Below are 15,944 nucleotides of genomic sequence, written 5' to 3' on the forward strand. Positions count from 1 at the left end.
CACCAGGTCTACCCTCAGCCAGGGGACACCAGGTCTTCCCCGAAGCGCAGGACACCAGGGCTGCCCCAGGATTTTGGAAATTTTTTTAATGTGTCTATTAGCCAGCAGAAAGCAAAGTGCAGCAAAGACACCAGGTCTACCCTAAGCCAGGGGGCACCAGGTCTTCCCCGAAGCCAAGGAAACCAGGTCTACCCCAGCAGCTGGTATAAAAGTATTACAGGGAGCACTGGGATGCAAAGTAGGGCAAAGACACCAGGTCTACCCTCAGCCAGGAGACACCAGGTCTACCCTGAAGCCCAGGACACCAGGTCTACCCCGGCACCTGGGATATTCGTTTTACAGCGAGCTCTAGTTTGCAGAAAGCAAACTCCGGCAAAGACACCAGGTCCACCCTCAGCCAGGGGACACCAGGCCTACCTCGAAGCCCAGGACACCAGGTCTACCCCGGGACCTGGGATATTAGGTTTAAAGCGAGCACTGAGCTGCAGAAAGCAATGTCCGGCAAAGACACCATGTCTACCCTCAGCCAGGGGACACCAGGTCTACCCCGAAGGCCAGGACACCAGGTCTACGCCTGGACCCAGGAAATCTTTTCTGCCCTTAGCTCTGGGCTGCGGAAAGCCAAGTCCAGAAAAGACATCAGGCCTACCCTGGGGCCTGGGAAACCATATCTAATGGGACGACCATGACACCAGGTCTGCTCAAAGCCCGATAGGCCACATCTACCCCTGGTCCCAGGGAAACAGTTCTGCCCTCAACTGTTGGCAGCAGAAATCAAAGTCCAGCAACGACACCAGGTCGACCCTCTGCCAGGGGACACCAGGTCTACCCTGGAGCCCAGGACACCAGGTCCACCCCGGCACCTGGGATATTAGGTTCACAGCGAGAAATGAGCTACAGAAAGCAAAGACCGGCAAAGACACCAGGTCTAACCTCAGCCAGGGGACACTAGGTCCTGGCATATTAGGTTTCTCAGCAAGCACTGGGCTGCAGAAAGCAAAGTCCTGCAAAGATATCAGGTCTACCCTCAGCCAGGGGACACCAGGTCTACCCGGAAGCTCAGGACACCAGGTCTACCCATGCAACTGGTATAGAAGGTTTACAGGGAGCACTGGGATGCATAGTGCGACAAAGACACCAGGTCTACCCTCAGCCAGGGGACACCAGGTCCACCCCTGGACCTTGGATATTACGTTTAGTGGGTGTACGGGGCTGCAGAAAGTAAATTCCGGGAAAAGATACCAGCTCTACACTCAGCCAGGAGACACCAGGTCTACCCCTTTGCATGGGATATTATTTTTACAGCGAGCTCTGGGCTGCAGAAACAAAGTGCGGCAAAGACAGCAGGTCTACCCCCAGCCAGGGGACACCAGGCCTACCTCAGGCCCAGGACTCCAGGTCGGCTCCAGCACCTGGGATATTAGTTTTACAACGAGTACTTGGCTGCAAAGTCCCGCAAAGACACCAGATCTACCCTCAGCCAGGGGACACCAGGTATACACAGAAGCCCAGGACACCAGGTCTACCCCGGCACCTGGGATATTAGTTTAGCATTGAGTGCTTGGCTGCAAAGTCCGTCAAAGACACCAGGTCTACGCTCAGCCAGGGGCCACCAGGTGAACCCCGAAGCCCAGGACACCAGGTCTACCCGGCAGCTGGTATATAAGGTTTACAGGGAGCACTGGGATGCAAAGTAGGGAAAAGAGCCAAGGTCTACCCTCAGGCAGGGGACACCAGGTCTACCCCGAACCCAGGACACCAGGTCTACCCCGGCACCTGGCATATTGGGAATCCAGCGAGCACTGGGCTGCAAAATCCGGCAAAGACAGCAGGTCTACCCTCAACCAGGGGACAACGGGTCTACCCCGAAGCCCAGAACACCAGGTCTAACCATGCACCTGGGATATTAGGTTTACAGGGAGCACTGGGATGCAAAGTGCGACAAAGACACCAGGTCTACCATCAGCCACGGGACACCAGGTCTACCCCTGGACCTTGGATATTACGTTTAGTGGGTGTACGGGCTGCAGAAAGCAAAGTCCGGCAAAGACTACCGGTCTACCTTCAGCCAGGGGACACCAGGTGTATCCCGAAGCCCAGGACACCAGCTCTACCCCGGAACCTGAGATATTAGGTTTCAAGCGAGCACAGGTCTGCAGAAAGCAAAGTCTGGCAAAGACACCAGGTCTACCCTCAGCCAGGGGACAACAGGTCTACCCCGAAGCCCAGGACACCATGTCTACCCCGGCAACAGGCATATTGGGATTCCAGCGAGCACAGGGCTACAAAGTCCGGCAAAGACACCAGGTCTACCCTCAGCCAGGGGACACCAGGTGTACCCCGAAGCGCAGGACACCGGGTCTACCCCTGAACACAGGAAAACTTTTCTGCCCTTAGCTCTGGGCTGCGGAAAGCCAAGTCCAGAAAAGACATCAGGCCTACCCTGGGGCCTGGGACACGATGTCTAGTGGGACGACCATGACACCAGGTCTGCTCAAAGCCCGATAGACCACATCTACCCCTGGTCCCAGGGAAACAGTTCTGCCCTCAACTGTTGGCAGCAGAAATCAAAGTCCAGCAAAGACAACAGGTCGACCCTCAGCCAGGAGACACCAGGTCTACCCTGGAGCCCAGGACACCAGGTCTAACCCGGCACCTAGGATATTATGTTTACAGCGAGCAATGAGCAACAGAAAGCAAAGTCCGGCAAAGACACCAGGTCTACCCTCAGCCAGGGGACACTAGGTCCAGGCATATTAGGTTTTTGAGCAAGTACTGGGCTGCAGAAAGCAAAGTCCGGCAAAGACACCAGGTCTACCCTCAGCCAGGGGACACCAGGCCTCCCCCGAAGCCCAGGACACCAGGTCTACCCCGGCATCTGGGATATAACGTTTACAGCGAGCACTGGCCTGCAGAAAGCAAAGTCCGGCAAAGACACCAGGTCTACCCTCAGCCAGGGGACACCAGGTCTACCCCGAAGCCAAAGACACCAGGTCTACCCCGGGACCTGTGATATTAGGTTTCCAGCGAGCACTGGGCTGTAGAAAGCAAAGTCCAGCAGACACGCGGTCTACCCTCAGCCAGGGGACACCAGGTCCACCCCGAAGCCCAGGAAAACAAGTCTCCCACTTGTCCCAGGGAATCCGATCCCCGCAAAACCTTAGGCTGCGGAAAGCCAAGTCCAGAAAAGACATCAGGTCAACCCTAGGGCATGGGACACCAGGTCTACCGGGACGCCCAGGAAACCAGGTCTACCCCGGCGCCTGGAATATTAGATTTACAGCCTGCGCAGGGCTGCAAATATTAAAGTCCGGCAAAGACACCAGGTCTACCCTCAGCCAGGGGACACCAGGTCTCCCTTGAAGCCCAGGACACCAGGTCTACCCTGGCCCCTGGGATATTAGGTTTACAGCGAGCACTGGGCTGCAGTAAACAAAGTCCGGCAAAGACACCAGGTCTACTCTCAGCCAGGGGACACCAGGTCTACCCCGAAGCCCAGGACACCAGGTCTACCCCGGCACCTGGGGTATTAGTTTAGCATTGAGTGCTTGGCTGCAAAGTCCGTCAAAGACACCAGGTCTACGCTCAGCCAGGGGACACCAGGTGAACCCCGAAGCCCAGGACACCAGGTCTACCCGGCAGCTGGTATATAAGGTTTACAGGGAGCACTGGGATGCAAAGTAGGGAAAAGAGCCAAGGTCTACCCTCAGGCAGGGGACACCAGGTCTACCCCGAACCCAGGACACCAGGTCTACCCCGGCACCTGGCATATTGGGAATCCAGCGAGCACTGGGCTGCAAAATCCGGCAAAGACAGCAGGTCTACCCTCAACCAGGGGACAACGGGTCTACCCCGAAGCCCAGAACACCAGGTCTAACCATGCACCTGGGATATTAGGTTTACAGGGAGCACTGGGATGCAAAGTGCGACAAAGACACCAGGTCTACCATCAGCCACGGGACACCAGGTCTACCCCTGGACCTTGGATATTACGTTTAGTGGGTGTACGGGCTGCAGAAAGCAAAGTCCGGCAAAGACTACCGGTCTACCTTCAGCCAGGGGACACCAGGTGTATCCCGAAGCCCAGGACACCAGCTCTACCCCGGAACCTGAGATATTAGGTTTCAAGCGAGCACAGGTCTGCAGAAAGCAAAGTCTGGCAAAGACACCAGGTCTACCCTCAGCCAGGGGACAACAGGTCTACCCCGAAGCCCAGGACACCATGTCTACCCCGGCAACAGGCATATTGGGATTCCAGCGAGCACAGGGCTACAAAGTCCGGCAAAGACACCAGGTCTACCCTCAGCCAGGGGACACCAGGTGTACCCCGAAGCGCAGGACACCGGGTCTACCCCTGAACACAGGAAAACTTTTCTGCCCTTAGCTCTGGGCTGCGGAAAGCCAAGTCCAGAAAAGACATCAGGCCTACCCTGGGGCCTGGGACACGATGTCTAGTGGGACGACCATGACACCAGGTCTGCTCAAAGCCCGATAGACCACATCTACCCCTGGTCCCAGGGAAACAGTTCTGCCCTCAACTGTTGGCAGCAGAAATCAAAGTCCAGCAAAGACAACAGGTCGACCCTCAGCCAGGGGACACCAGGTCTACCCTGGAGCCCAGGACACCAGGTCTAACCCGGCACCTAGGATATTATGTTTACAGCGAGCAATGAGCAAGAGAAAGCAAAGTCCGGCAAAGACACCAGGTCTACCCTCAGCCAGGGGACACTAGGTCCAGGCATATTAGGTTTTTGAGCAAGTACTGGGCTGCAGAAAGCAAAGTCCGGCAAAGACACCAGTTCTACCCTCAGCCAGGGGACACCAGGCCTCCCCCGAAGCCCAGGACACCAGGTCTACCCCGGCATCTGGGATATAACGTTTACAGCGAGCACTGGCCTGCAGAAAGCAAAGTCCGGCAAAGACACCAGGTCTACCCTCAGCCAGGGGACACCAGGTCTACCCCGAAGCCAAAGACACCAGGTCTACCCCGGGACCTGTGATATTAGGTTTCCAGCGAGCACTGGGCTGTAGAAAGCAAAGTCCAGCAGACACGCGGTCTACCCTCAGCCAGGGGACACCAGGTCCACCCCGAAGCCCAGGAAAACAAGTCTCCCACTTGTCCCAGGGAATCCGATCCCCGCAAAACCTTAGGCTGCGGAAAGCCAAGTCCAGAAAAGACATCAGGTCAACCCTAGGGCATGGGACACCAGGTCTACCGGGACGCCCAGGAAACCAGGTCTACCCCGGCGCCTGGAATATTAGATTTACAGCCTGCGCAGGGCTGCAAATATTAAAGTCCGGCAAAGACACCAGGTCTACCCTCAGCCAGGGGACACCAGGTCTCCCTTGAAGCCCAGGACACCAGGTCTACCCTGGCCCCTGGGATATTAGGTTTACAGCGAGCACTGGGCTGCAGTAAACAAAGTCCGGCAAAGACACCAGGTCTACTCTCAGCCAGGGGACACCAGGTCTACCCCGAAGCCCAGGACACGAGGTCTATCCCTGGCCCCAGGGAAAGAGTTCTGCCCTTAGCCCTTGGCTGCAGAGAGCGAAGTCCGGCAAAGACACCATGTGTACCTTCAGCCATGGGACGCCAAGCCTACCCCAAAGCCCAAGACACCAGGCCAATCCCTGGCACCAGGAAAACAGTTCTGCCCATAGCCTTTGGCTGCAGAAAGCAAAGTCCGAGAAAGACACCAAGTCTAACCTGATGCCTGAGACACCCGGTCTACCCCAAAGCCCAGGACACCAGGTCTCCCCCTGGACCCAGGCAAACTGATTTCACCATAGCCCTGGGCTGCAGAAAAAAAGGTCCGGCAAAGACACCAGGTCTACCCTCAGCCAGGGGACACCAGGTCTACCCCGAAGCCCAGGACAAGAGGTCTACCTCGGGACCTGGGTTATTAGGTTTCCACTGAGCACTGGGCTGCAGAAAGCAAAGTCTGGCAAAGACACCAGGTCTACCCTCAGCCAGGGGACACCGGGTCTACCCCGAAGCCCAGAACACCAGGTCTACCCCTGGGCCTGAGATATTAGGTTTACAGCGGCCACTGGGCAGCAAAGTCGGGCAAAGACACCAGGTTTACCCTCAGCCAGGGCACACCAGGTCTACCGCGAAGCTCAGGACACCAGGTGTTCCCTGGCACCTGGGATATTAGGTTTAGAGGGAGCACTGGGCTGCAGAAATAAAAGACCGGCAGACACCAGGTCTACCCCGAAGCCCTGGACACCAGGTCTACCCATGCAACTGGTATAGAAGGTTTACAGGGAGCACTGGGATGCATAGTGCGACAAAGTCACCAGGTCTACCCTCAGCCAGGGGACACCAGGTCTACCCCGAAGACACGGGACAACAGGTCTACCCCTGGACATGCGATATTAGTTTTACAGCGAGCTCTTGATTGCAGAAAGCAAACTCCGGCAAAGACACCAGGTCTACCCTCAGCCAGGTGACCCCAGGTGTACCCCGAAGCCCAGGAAACCAGGTCTACCCCGGCACCTTGGATATTAGTTTTACAGCGAGCACTGGGCTGCAGAAAGAAAAGTCCTGCAAAGACACCAGGTCTACCCTCAGCCAGGGGATACCAGGTCTACCCCGAAGCCCAGGACACCAGGTCTACAACGGCAGCAGGTATATAACCTTTACAGGGAGCATTGAGATGCAAAGTCCGGCAAAGACACCTGGTCTACCCTAAGCCGGGGGACACCAGGTCTACCCCGAACCCAGGACACCAGGTCTAAACCCCGAGCTGGGATATTAGGTTTACAGCGGCCACTGGGATGCAAAGTCTGGCAAAGACACCAGGTCTACACTCAGCCACGCGAAACCAGGTCTACCCCGAAGTCCAGGACACCAGGTGTACCCCTGGACCTGCGATATTAAGTTTCCAGCGAGAAATGTGCTGCAGAAAGCAAAGTCTGGCAAACACACCGGGTCGACCCTCAGCCAGCGGACACCAGGTCAACCCCTGGACCTGGTATATAAGGTTTACAGCGGGCTCTGTGCTGCAGAAAGCAAAGTCCGGCAAAGACACCCGGTCTACCCTCAGCCAGGGGACACGTGGTCTACCCCGAAGCCCAGGACACCAGGTCTCCCCCAGCACCTGGGTTATTAGGTTTCAAGCGAGCACTGGGCTGCAAAGTCCGGCAAAGGCACCAGGTCTACCCTTAGCCAGGGGACACCAGGTCTACCCCGAAGCCCAGGACACCAGCTCCACACCGGCACCTGGCATATTAGTATTGCAGCCAGCACGGGGCTGCAAAGTCCGGCAAAGACACCAGGTCCACCCTCAGCCAGAGGACACCAGGTCTACCCCGAAGCCCAGGACCCCAGGTCTACCCCGGCACCTGGCATATTGGATTTATAGCGAGCTCTTGGTTGTAGGAACAATGTCCGGCAAAGACACCAGGTCTACCCTCAGCCAGGGGACACCAGGTCTACCCCGAAGCCCAGGAAAACGGGTCGCCCACTAGTCCCAGGGAATCCGATCCCCCCTTTCCCGTGGGCTGCGGAAAGCCATGTCCAGAAAAGACATCAGGTCTACCCTGGGGCAAGGGACACAAGGTCTACCGGGACGCCCAGGAAACTAAGTCTACCCCGGCACCTAGCATATTACGTTAACAGCCAGCTCTGGGCTGCAGAAAGCAAAGTCTGGCAAGGACACCAGGTCTACACTCAGCCAGGGGACACCAGGTCTCCCCTTAAGCCCAGGACACCAGGTCTACCCCGGCACCTCGGATATAATATTTACAGCGAGCACTGGACTGCAGAAAGCAAAGTCCAGCAAAGACACCCGGTCGACCCTCAGCCAGGGGACACCAGGTCTACCCCGAAGCCCAGGACACCAGGCAAATCCTTGGCACCAGGGAAAGAGTTCTGCCCTTAGCCCTTGGCTGCAGACAGAAAAGCCCGGCAAAGACACCAGGTGTACCATCAGCCAGGGGACGCCAGGCCTACCCCAAAGCCCAGGACACCAGGTCTACCCCTGGACCCAGGGAAACTGATCTGCCCTTAGCCCTGGTCTGCAGAAAGCCAATTCTGGCAAAGACACCAGGTCTACCCTCAGCCAGGTGACCCCAGGTGTACCCCGAAGCCCAGGAAACCAGGTCTACCCCGGCACCTTGGATATTAGTTTTACAGCGAGCACTGGGCTGCAGAAAGAAAAGTCCTGCAAAGACACCAGGTCTACCCTCAGCCAGGGGATACCAGGTCTACCCCGAAGCCCAGGACACCAGGTCTACAACGGCAGCAGGTATATAACCTTTACAGGGAGCATTGAGATGCAAAGTCCGGCAAAGACACCTGGTCTACCCTAAGCCGGGGGACACCAGGTCTACCCCGAACCCAGGACACCAGGTCTAAACCCCGAGCTGGGATATTAGGTTTACAGCGGCCACTGGGATGCAAAGTCTGGCAAAGACACCAGGTCTACACTCAGCCACGCGAAACCAGGTCTACCCCGAAGTCCAGGACACCAGGTGTACCCCTGGACCTGCGATATTAAGTTTCCAGCGAGAAATGTGCTGCAGAAAGCAAAGTCTGGCAAACACACCGGGTCGACCCTCAGCCAGCGGACACCAGGTCAACCCCTGGACCTGGTATATAAGGTTTACAGCGGGCTCTGTGCTGCAGAAAGCAAAGTCCGGCAAAGACACCCGGTCTACCCTCAGCCAGGGGACACGTGGTCTACCCCGAAGCCCAGGACACCAGGTCTCCCCCAGCACCTGGGTTATTAGGTTTCAAGCGAGCACTGGGCTGCAAAGTCCGGCAAAGGCACCAGGTCTACCCTTAGCCAGGGGACACCAGGTCTACCCCGAAGCCCAGGACACCAGCTCCACACCGGCACCTGGCATATTAGGATTGCAGCCAGCATGGGGCTGCAAAGTCCGGCAAAGACACCAGGTCCACCCTCAGCCAGAGGACACCAGGTCTACCCCGAAGCCCAGGACCCCAGGTCTACCCCGGCACCTGGCATATTGGATTTATAGCGAGCTCTTGGTTGTAGGAACAATGTCCGGCAAAGACACCAGGTCTACCCACAGCCAGGGGACACCAGGTCTACCCCGAAGCCCAGGACACCAGCTCTACCCCGTCACCTGGGATATTAGGTTTCAAGCGAGAACTGGGCTGCAGAAAGCAAAGTCCGGAAAAGACACCAGGTCTACCCACAGCCACGGGACACCAGGTCTACCCAGAAGCCCAGGACACCAGGTCTACCCATGCACATGGTATAGAAGGTTTACAGGGAGCACTGGGATACATACTGCGACAAAGACACCAGGTCTACCCTCAGCCAGGGGACACCAGGTCTACCCCAGGACCTGGGATATTACGTTTAGTGGGTGTACAGGGCTACAGAATGCCAATTCCGGCAAAGACACCAGATCTACCCTCAGCCATGGGACACCAGGTCTACCCCGAAGCCCAGAACACCAGGTCTACCACGGCACCTAGGTTATGTTTACAGCGAGTTCTGTGCTGCAGAAAGCAAAGTCCGGCAAAGACACCAGGTCTGCCCTCAACCAGGGGGCACCAGGTCTACCCCGAAACCCAGGACACCAGGTCTACCCCGGCCCTTGAGATATAAGTTTAACAACGAGAGCTGGGCTGCAAAGTCCGTCAAAGACACCAGGTCTACGCTCAGCCAGGGGACACCAGGTCAACCCCGAAGCCCAGGAAACCAGGTCTACCCGGCAGCTGGTATATAAGGTTTACAGGGAGCACTGGGATGCAAAGTAGGGAACAGACCCCAGGTCTACCCTCAGCCGGGGTACACCAGGCCTACCCCGAACCCAGGACACCAGGTCTACCCAGGCACCGGGCATATTGGGAATTCAGCGAGCACTGGGCAGCAAAATCCAGCAAAGACACCAGGTCTACCCTCAGCCAGGGGACACCAGGTCTATCCCGAAACCCACGACACCAGGTCTACCCCGGCACCTGGCATATTGGGATTCCAGTGAGCACTGGGCTGCAAAGTCCGGCAAAGACACCAGGTCTACCCTCCTCCAGGGGACACCGGATCTACCCCGAAGCCCAGGACACCAGGTCTAACCATGCACCTGGGATATTAGGTTTACAGGGAGCACTGGGATGCAAAGTGCGACAAAGACACGAGGTCTACCCTCAGCCAGGGGACACCAGGTCTACCCCGAAGCCCAGGACACCAGGTCTACCCCGGGACCTGGGATATTAGGCTTCAAGCGAGCACTGGGCTGCAGAAAGGAAAGTCTGGCAAAGACACCAGGCCTTCCCTCAGCCAGGGGACACCAGGTCTACCCCGAATCCCACAACACCAGGTCTACCCGTGGACCATTGAAACTGATCTGCCCTTAGCCCTGGGTTGCAGAAAGCAAAGTCCGACAAAGACACCGGGTCTACCCTCAGCCAGGGGACACCAGGTCTACCCTGGAGCCCAGGACAACAGGTCTACCCCGGGACCTGGGATGTTAGGTTTACACTGAGCACTGGGCTGCAGGACGCAAAGTCCGGCAAAGACACCAGGTCTACCCTCAGCCAGGGGACACCAGGTGTACCCCGAAGCCCAGGACACGAGGTCTACCCCTCGACCAGGGAAAACTGTTCTGCTCTTAGCCCTGGGTTGCAGAAAGCAAAGTCCGGCAGACACCAGGTCTACCCTCACCCAGGGGACACCAGGTCTACCGTGAAGCCCAGGAAAACGGGTCTCCCACTAGTCCCAGGGAATCCGATCCCCCCATTCCCGTGGGCTGCGGAAAGCCAAGTCCAGAAAAGACATCAGGTCTACCCTGCGGCATGGGACACAAGGTCTACCGGGACGCCCAGGAAACTAGGTCTACCCTGGCACCTGGCATATTAGGTTTACAGCCAGCTATGGGCTACAGAAAGCAACGTCTGGCAAAGACACCAGGTCTACACTCCGCCAGGGGACACCAGGTCTCCCCTCAAGCCCAGGACACCAGGTCTACCCCGGCACCTCGGATATAATGTTTACAGCGAGCACTGGGCTGCAGAAAGCAAAGTCCAGCAAGGACACCCGGTCTACCCTCAGCCAGGGGACACCAGGTCTACCCCGAAGCCCAGGACACCAGGCAAATCCCTGGCACCAGGGAAAGAGTTCTGCCCTTAGCCCTTGGCTGCAGACAGCAAAGCCCGGCAAAGCAAAGACACCAGGTCTACCATCAGACAGGGGACGCCAGGTCTACCCGAAAGCCCAAGACACCAGGCCAATCCCTGGCACCAGGGAAACAGATCTGCCCTTAGCCCTGGGCTGCAAAGAGCAAAGTCCGGCAAAGACATCAAGTCTAAACCGAGGCCTGAGACAGCAGGCCTACCCCAAAGCCCAGGAAACCAGGTCTACCCCTGGACCCAGGGAAACTGATCTCCCCTTAGCCCTGGTCTGCAGAAAGCCAATTCCGGCAAAGACACCAGGTCTACCCCCAGCCAGGTGACCCCAGGTGTACCCCGAAGCCCAGGACACCAGGTCTACCCCGCCACCTTTGATATTAGGTTTACAGCGAGCACTGGGCTGCAGAAAGCAAAGTCCTGCAAAGACACCAGGTCTGCCTTCACCCAGGGGAAACCAGGTCTACCCCGAAGCCCAGAAGACCAGGTCTACCCCTGGACCCAGGGAAACTGTTCTGCCCTTAGCCCTGGGTTGCAGAAAGCAAAGTCCGGCAAAGACAACAGGTCTACCCTCAGCCAGGGGACGCCAGGTCTACCCCGATGCCCAGGACACCAGGTCTACCCCGGCACCTGGGATATTAGGTTTACAGCGAGCACTGGCCTGCAGAAAGCAAAATCTGGCAAAGACACCAGGTCTACCCTCAGCCAGGGGACACCAGGTCTACCCCGAAGCCCAGGAAAACACGTCTCCCCCTGGACCCAGGAAATCTTTTCTGCCCTTACCCCTGGGCGGCGGAAAGCCAAGTCCCAAAAAGACATCAGGTCTACCCTGGGGCATGGGACACCATGTCTAACGGGACACCAGGTCTGCGCGAAGCCCAATAGAACACATCTACCCCTGGTCCCAGGGAAACACTTCTGCCCTGAACTGTGGGCAGCAGAAATCAAAGTCCAGCAAAGACACCAGGTCGACCCTCAGCCAGGGGACACCAGGTCTACCCTGAAGCCCAGGAAACCAGGTGTAACCCGGCACCTGGCATATTAGGTTTACAGCGAGCAATGAGCTACAGAAAGCAAAGTCCGGCAAAGACAACAGGTCTACCCCCAGCCAGGGGACACCAGGTCTACCCCGAAGCCCAGGAAAAAAGTTCTACCCCTTGGTCCAGGGAAACTCTTCTGCCCTTAGGCCTGGGTTGCAGAAAGCAAAGTCCGGCAAAGACAACAGGTCTACACTCAGGCAGGGAACACCAGGTCTGCGTCGAAGCCCAGGACACCAGGTCCACCCCTGAACCCAGGGAAACAGTTCTGCAATTAGACCTGGGCAGCAGAAAGCAAAGTCCGGCAAAGACACCAGGTCTACCCTCAGCCAGGGGACACCAGGTCTACCTCGAAGCCCAGGAAACCAGGTCTTCCCGGGACCTGGGATAATGGGTTTAAAGCGAGCATTGGGGAGCAGAAAGCAAAATCCGGCAAAGACACCAGGTCTACCCTCAGCCAGGGGACACCAGGTCTACCCCGAAGCCCAGGACACCAGGTCTACAACGGCAGCAGGTATATAACCTTTACAGGGAGCATTGAGATGCAAAGTCCGGCAAAGACACCTGGTCTACCCTAAGCCGGGGGACACCAGGTCTACCCCGAACCCAGGACACCAGGTCTAAACCCCAACCTGGGATATTAGGTTTACAGCGGCCACTGGGATGCAAAGTCCGGCAAAGACACCAGGTCTACCCTCAGCCACGCGAAACCAGATCTACCCCGAAGTCCAGGACACCAGGTGTACCCCTGGACCTGCGATATTACGTTTCCAGCAAGAAATGTGCTGCAGAAAGCAATGTCTGGCAAAGACACCGGGTCGACCCTCAGCCAGCGGACACCAGGTCAACCCCTGGACCTGGTATATAAGGTTTACAGCGGGCTCTATGCTGCAGAAAGCAAAGTCCGGCAAAGACACCAGGTCTACCCTCAGCCAGGGGACACGTGGTCTACCCCGAAGCCCAGGACAACAGGTCTCCCCCGGAACCTGGGATATTAGGTTTCAAGCGAGCACTGGGCTGCAAAGTCCGGCAAAGACACCAGGTCTACCCTCAGCCAGGGGACACTAGGTCTACCCCGAAGCCCAGGACACCAGCTCCACACCGGCACCTGGCATATTAGGACTGCAGCGAGCACGGGGCTGCAAAGTCCGGCAAAGACACCAGGGCTACCCTCAGCCAGAGGACACCAGGTCTACCCCGAAGCCCAGGACACCAGGTCTACCCCGGCACCTGGCATATTGGATTTATAGCGAGCTCTTGGTTGTAGGAACAATGTCCGGCAAAGACACCAGGTCTACCCTCAGCCAGGGGACACCAGGTCTACCCCGAAGCCCAGGACACTAACACTACCCCGTCACCTGGGATATTAGGTTTCAAGCGAGAACTGGGCTGCAGAAAGCAAAGTCCGGAAAAGACACCAGGTCTACCCTCAGCCAGAAGACACCAGGTCTACCCAGAAGCCCAGGACACCAGGTCTACCCGTGAACCTGGTATAGAAGGTTTACCGGGAGCACTGGGATGCATAGTGCGACAAAGACACCAGGTCTACCCTCAGCCAGGGGACACCAGGTCTACCCCTGGACCTGGGATATTACGTTTAGTGGGTGTACAGGGCTACAGAAAGCCGATTCCAGCAAAGACACCAGGTCTACCCTCAGCCAGGGGACACAAGGTCTACCCATTTACATGGGATATTATTTTTACACCGAGCTCTGTGCTGCAGAAACAAAGTGCAGCAAAGACAGCAGATCTACCCCCAGCCAGGGGACACCAGGCCTACCTCTGGCCCAGGACACCAGGTCTGTTCCAGAACCTGGGATATTAGTTTTACAACGAGTACTGGGCTGCAAAGTCCATCAAAGACACCAGGTCTAACCTCAGCCAGGGGAAACCAGGTCTACCCCCAAGCCCAGGAAACCTGGTCTACCCCAGCAGCTGGTATATAACTTTTACAGGGAGCACTGGGAGGCAAAGTAGGGCAAGGACACCAGGTCTACCCTCAGCCGGGGGATACCAGGTCTACCCCGAACCCAGGACACCAGGTCTACCCCTGGACCTGGGATATTGGTTTTAAAGCAGGCATTGGGCTGAAAAGTTCGGCAAAGACACCAGGTCTACCCTCAGCCAGGGGACACCAGGTCTACCCCGAAGCCCATAACACCAGGTCTACCACGGCACCAAGGTTATGTTTACAGCGAGTTCTGTGCTGCAGAAAGAAAAGTACGGCAAAGACGCCAGGTCTACCCTCAGCCAGGGGACACCAGGTCTACCCCGAAACCCAGGACACCAGGTCTACCCAGGCACCTGGGATATTAGTTTAACAACGAGTGCTGGGCTGAAAAGTCGGTCAAAGACACCAGGTCTACGCTGAGCCAGGGGACACCAGGTCTACCCCGAAGCCAAGGAAACCAGATCTACCCCGGCAGCTGGTATATAAGGTTTACAGGGAGCACTGGGATGCAAAGTAGGGAAAAGACCCCAGGTCTACCCTCAGCCGGGGTACACCAGGTCTACCACGAACCCAGGACACCAGGTTTACCCCGGCACCTGGCATATTGGGAATTGAGCGAGCACTGGGCTGCAAAATCCGGCAAAGACAGCAGGTCTACCCTCAGCCAGGGGACACCAGGTCTACCCCGAAACCCACGACACCAGGTCTACCCCGGCACCTGGCATATTGGGATTCCAGCGAGCACTGGGCAGCAAAACCCGGCAAAGACACCAGGTCTACCCTCAGCCAGGGGACACCAGGTCTACCCCGAAGCCCAGGACACCAGGTCTAACCATGCACCTGGGATATTAGGTTTACAGGGAGCACTTGGATGCAAAGTGCAACAAAGACATCAGGTCTACCCTAAGCCAGGGGACACCAGGTCTACCCCGAAGCCCAGGACACCAGGTCTACACCGGCACCTGGGATATAAGGCTTCAAGCGAGCACTGGGCTTCAGAAAGGAAAGTCTGGCAAAGACACCAGGTCTATCCTCAGCCAGGGGAAACCAGGTCTACCCCGAAGCCCAGGACACCAGGTCTACCCTGGAACCTGGCATATTGGGATTCCAGCGAGCACAGGGCTGCAAAGTCCAGTAAAGACACCAGGTCTACCCTCAGCCAGGGGACACCAGGTCTTCCCCGAAGCGCAGGACACCAGGGCTGCCCCAGGATTTTGGAAATTTTTTTAATGTGTCTATTAGCCAGCAGAAAGCAAAGTGCAGCAAAGACACCAGGTCTACCCTAAGCCAGGGGGCACCAGGTCTTCCCCGAAGCCAAGGAAACCAGGTCTACCCCAGCAGCTGGTATAAAAGTATTACAGGGAGCACTGGGATGCAAAGTAGGGCAAAGACACCAGGTCTACCCTCAGCCAGGAGACACCAGGTCTACCCTGAAGCCCAGGACACCAGGTCTACCCCGGCACCTGGGATATTCGTTTTACAGCGAGCTCTAGTTTGCAGAAAGCAAACTCCGGCAAAGACACCAGGTCCACCCTCAGCCAGGGGACACCAGGCCTACCTCGAAGCCCAGGACACCAGGTCTACCCCGGGACCTGGGATATTAGGTTTAAAGCGAGCACTGAGCTGCAGAAAGCAATGTCCGGCAAAGACACCATGTCTACCCTCAGCCAGGGGACACCAGGTCTACCCCGAAGGCCAGGACACCAGGTCTACGCCTGGACCCAGGAAATCTTTTCTGCCCTTAGCTCTGGGCTGCGGAAAGCCAAGTCCAGAAAAGACATCAGGCCTACCCTGGGGCCTGGGAAACCATATCTAATGGGACGACCATGACACCAGGTCTGCTCAAAGCCCG

The sequence above is a fragment of the Melozone crissalis genome, unplaced genomic scaffold, assembly GCF_028551555.1.
Source record: "Melozone crissalis strain CALT ecotype California unplaced genomic scaffold, PUWL_Pcris_2 ptg000021l_1, whole genome shotgun sequence".
Lineage (NCBI taxonomy): Eukaryota > Metazoa > Chordata > Aves > Passeriformes > Passerellidae > Melozone > Melozone crissalis.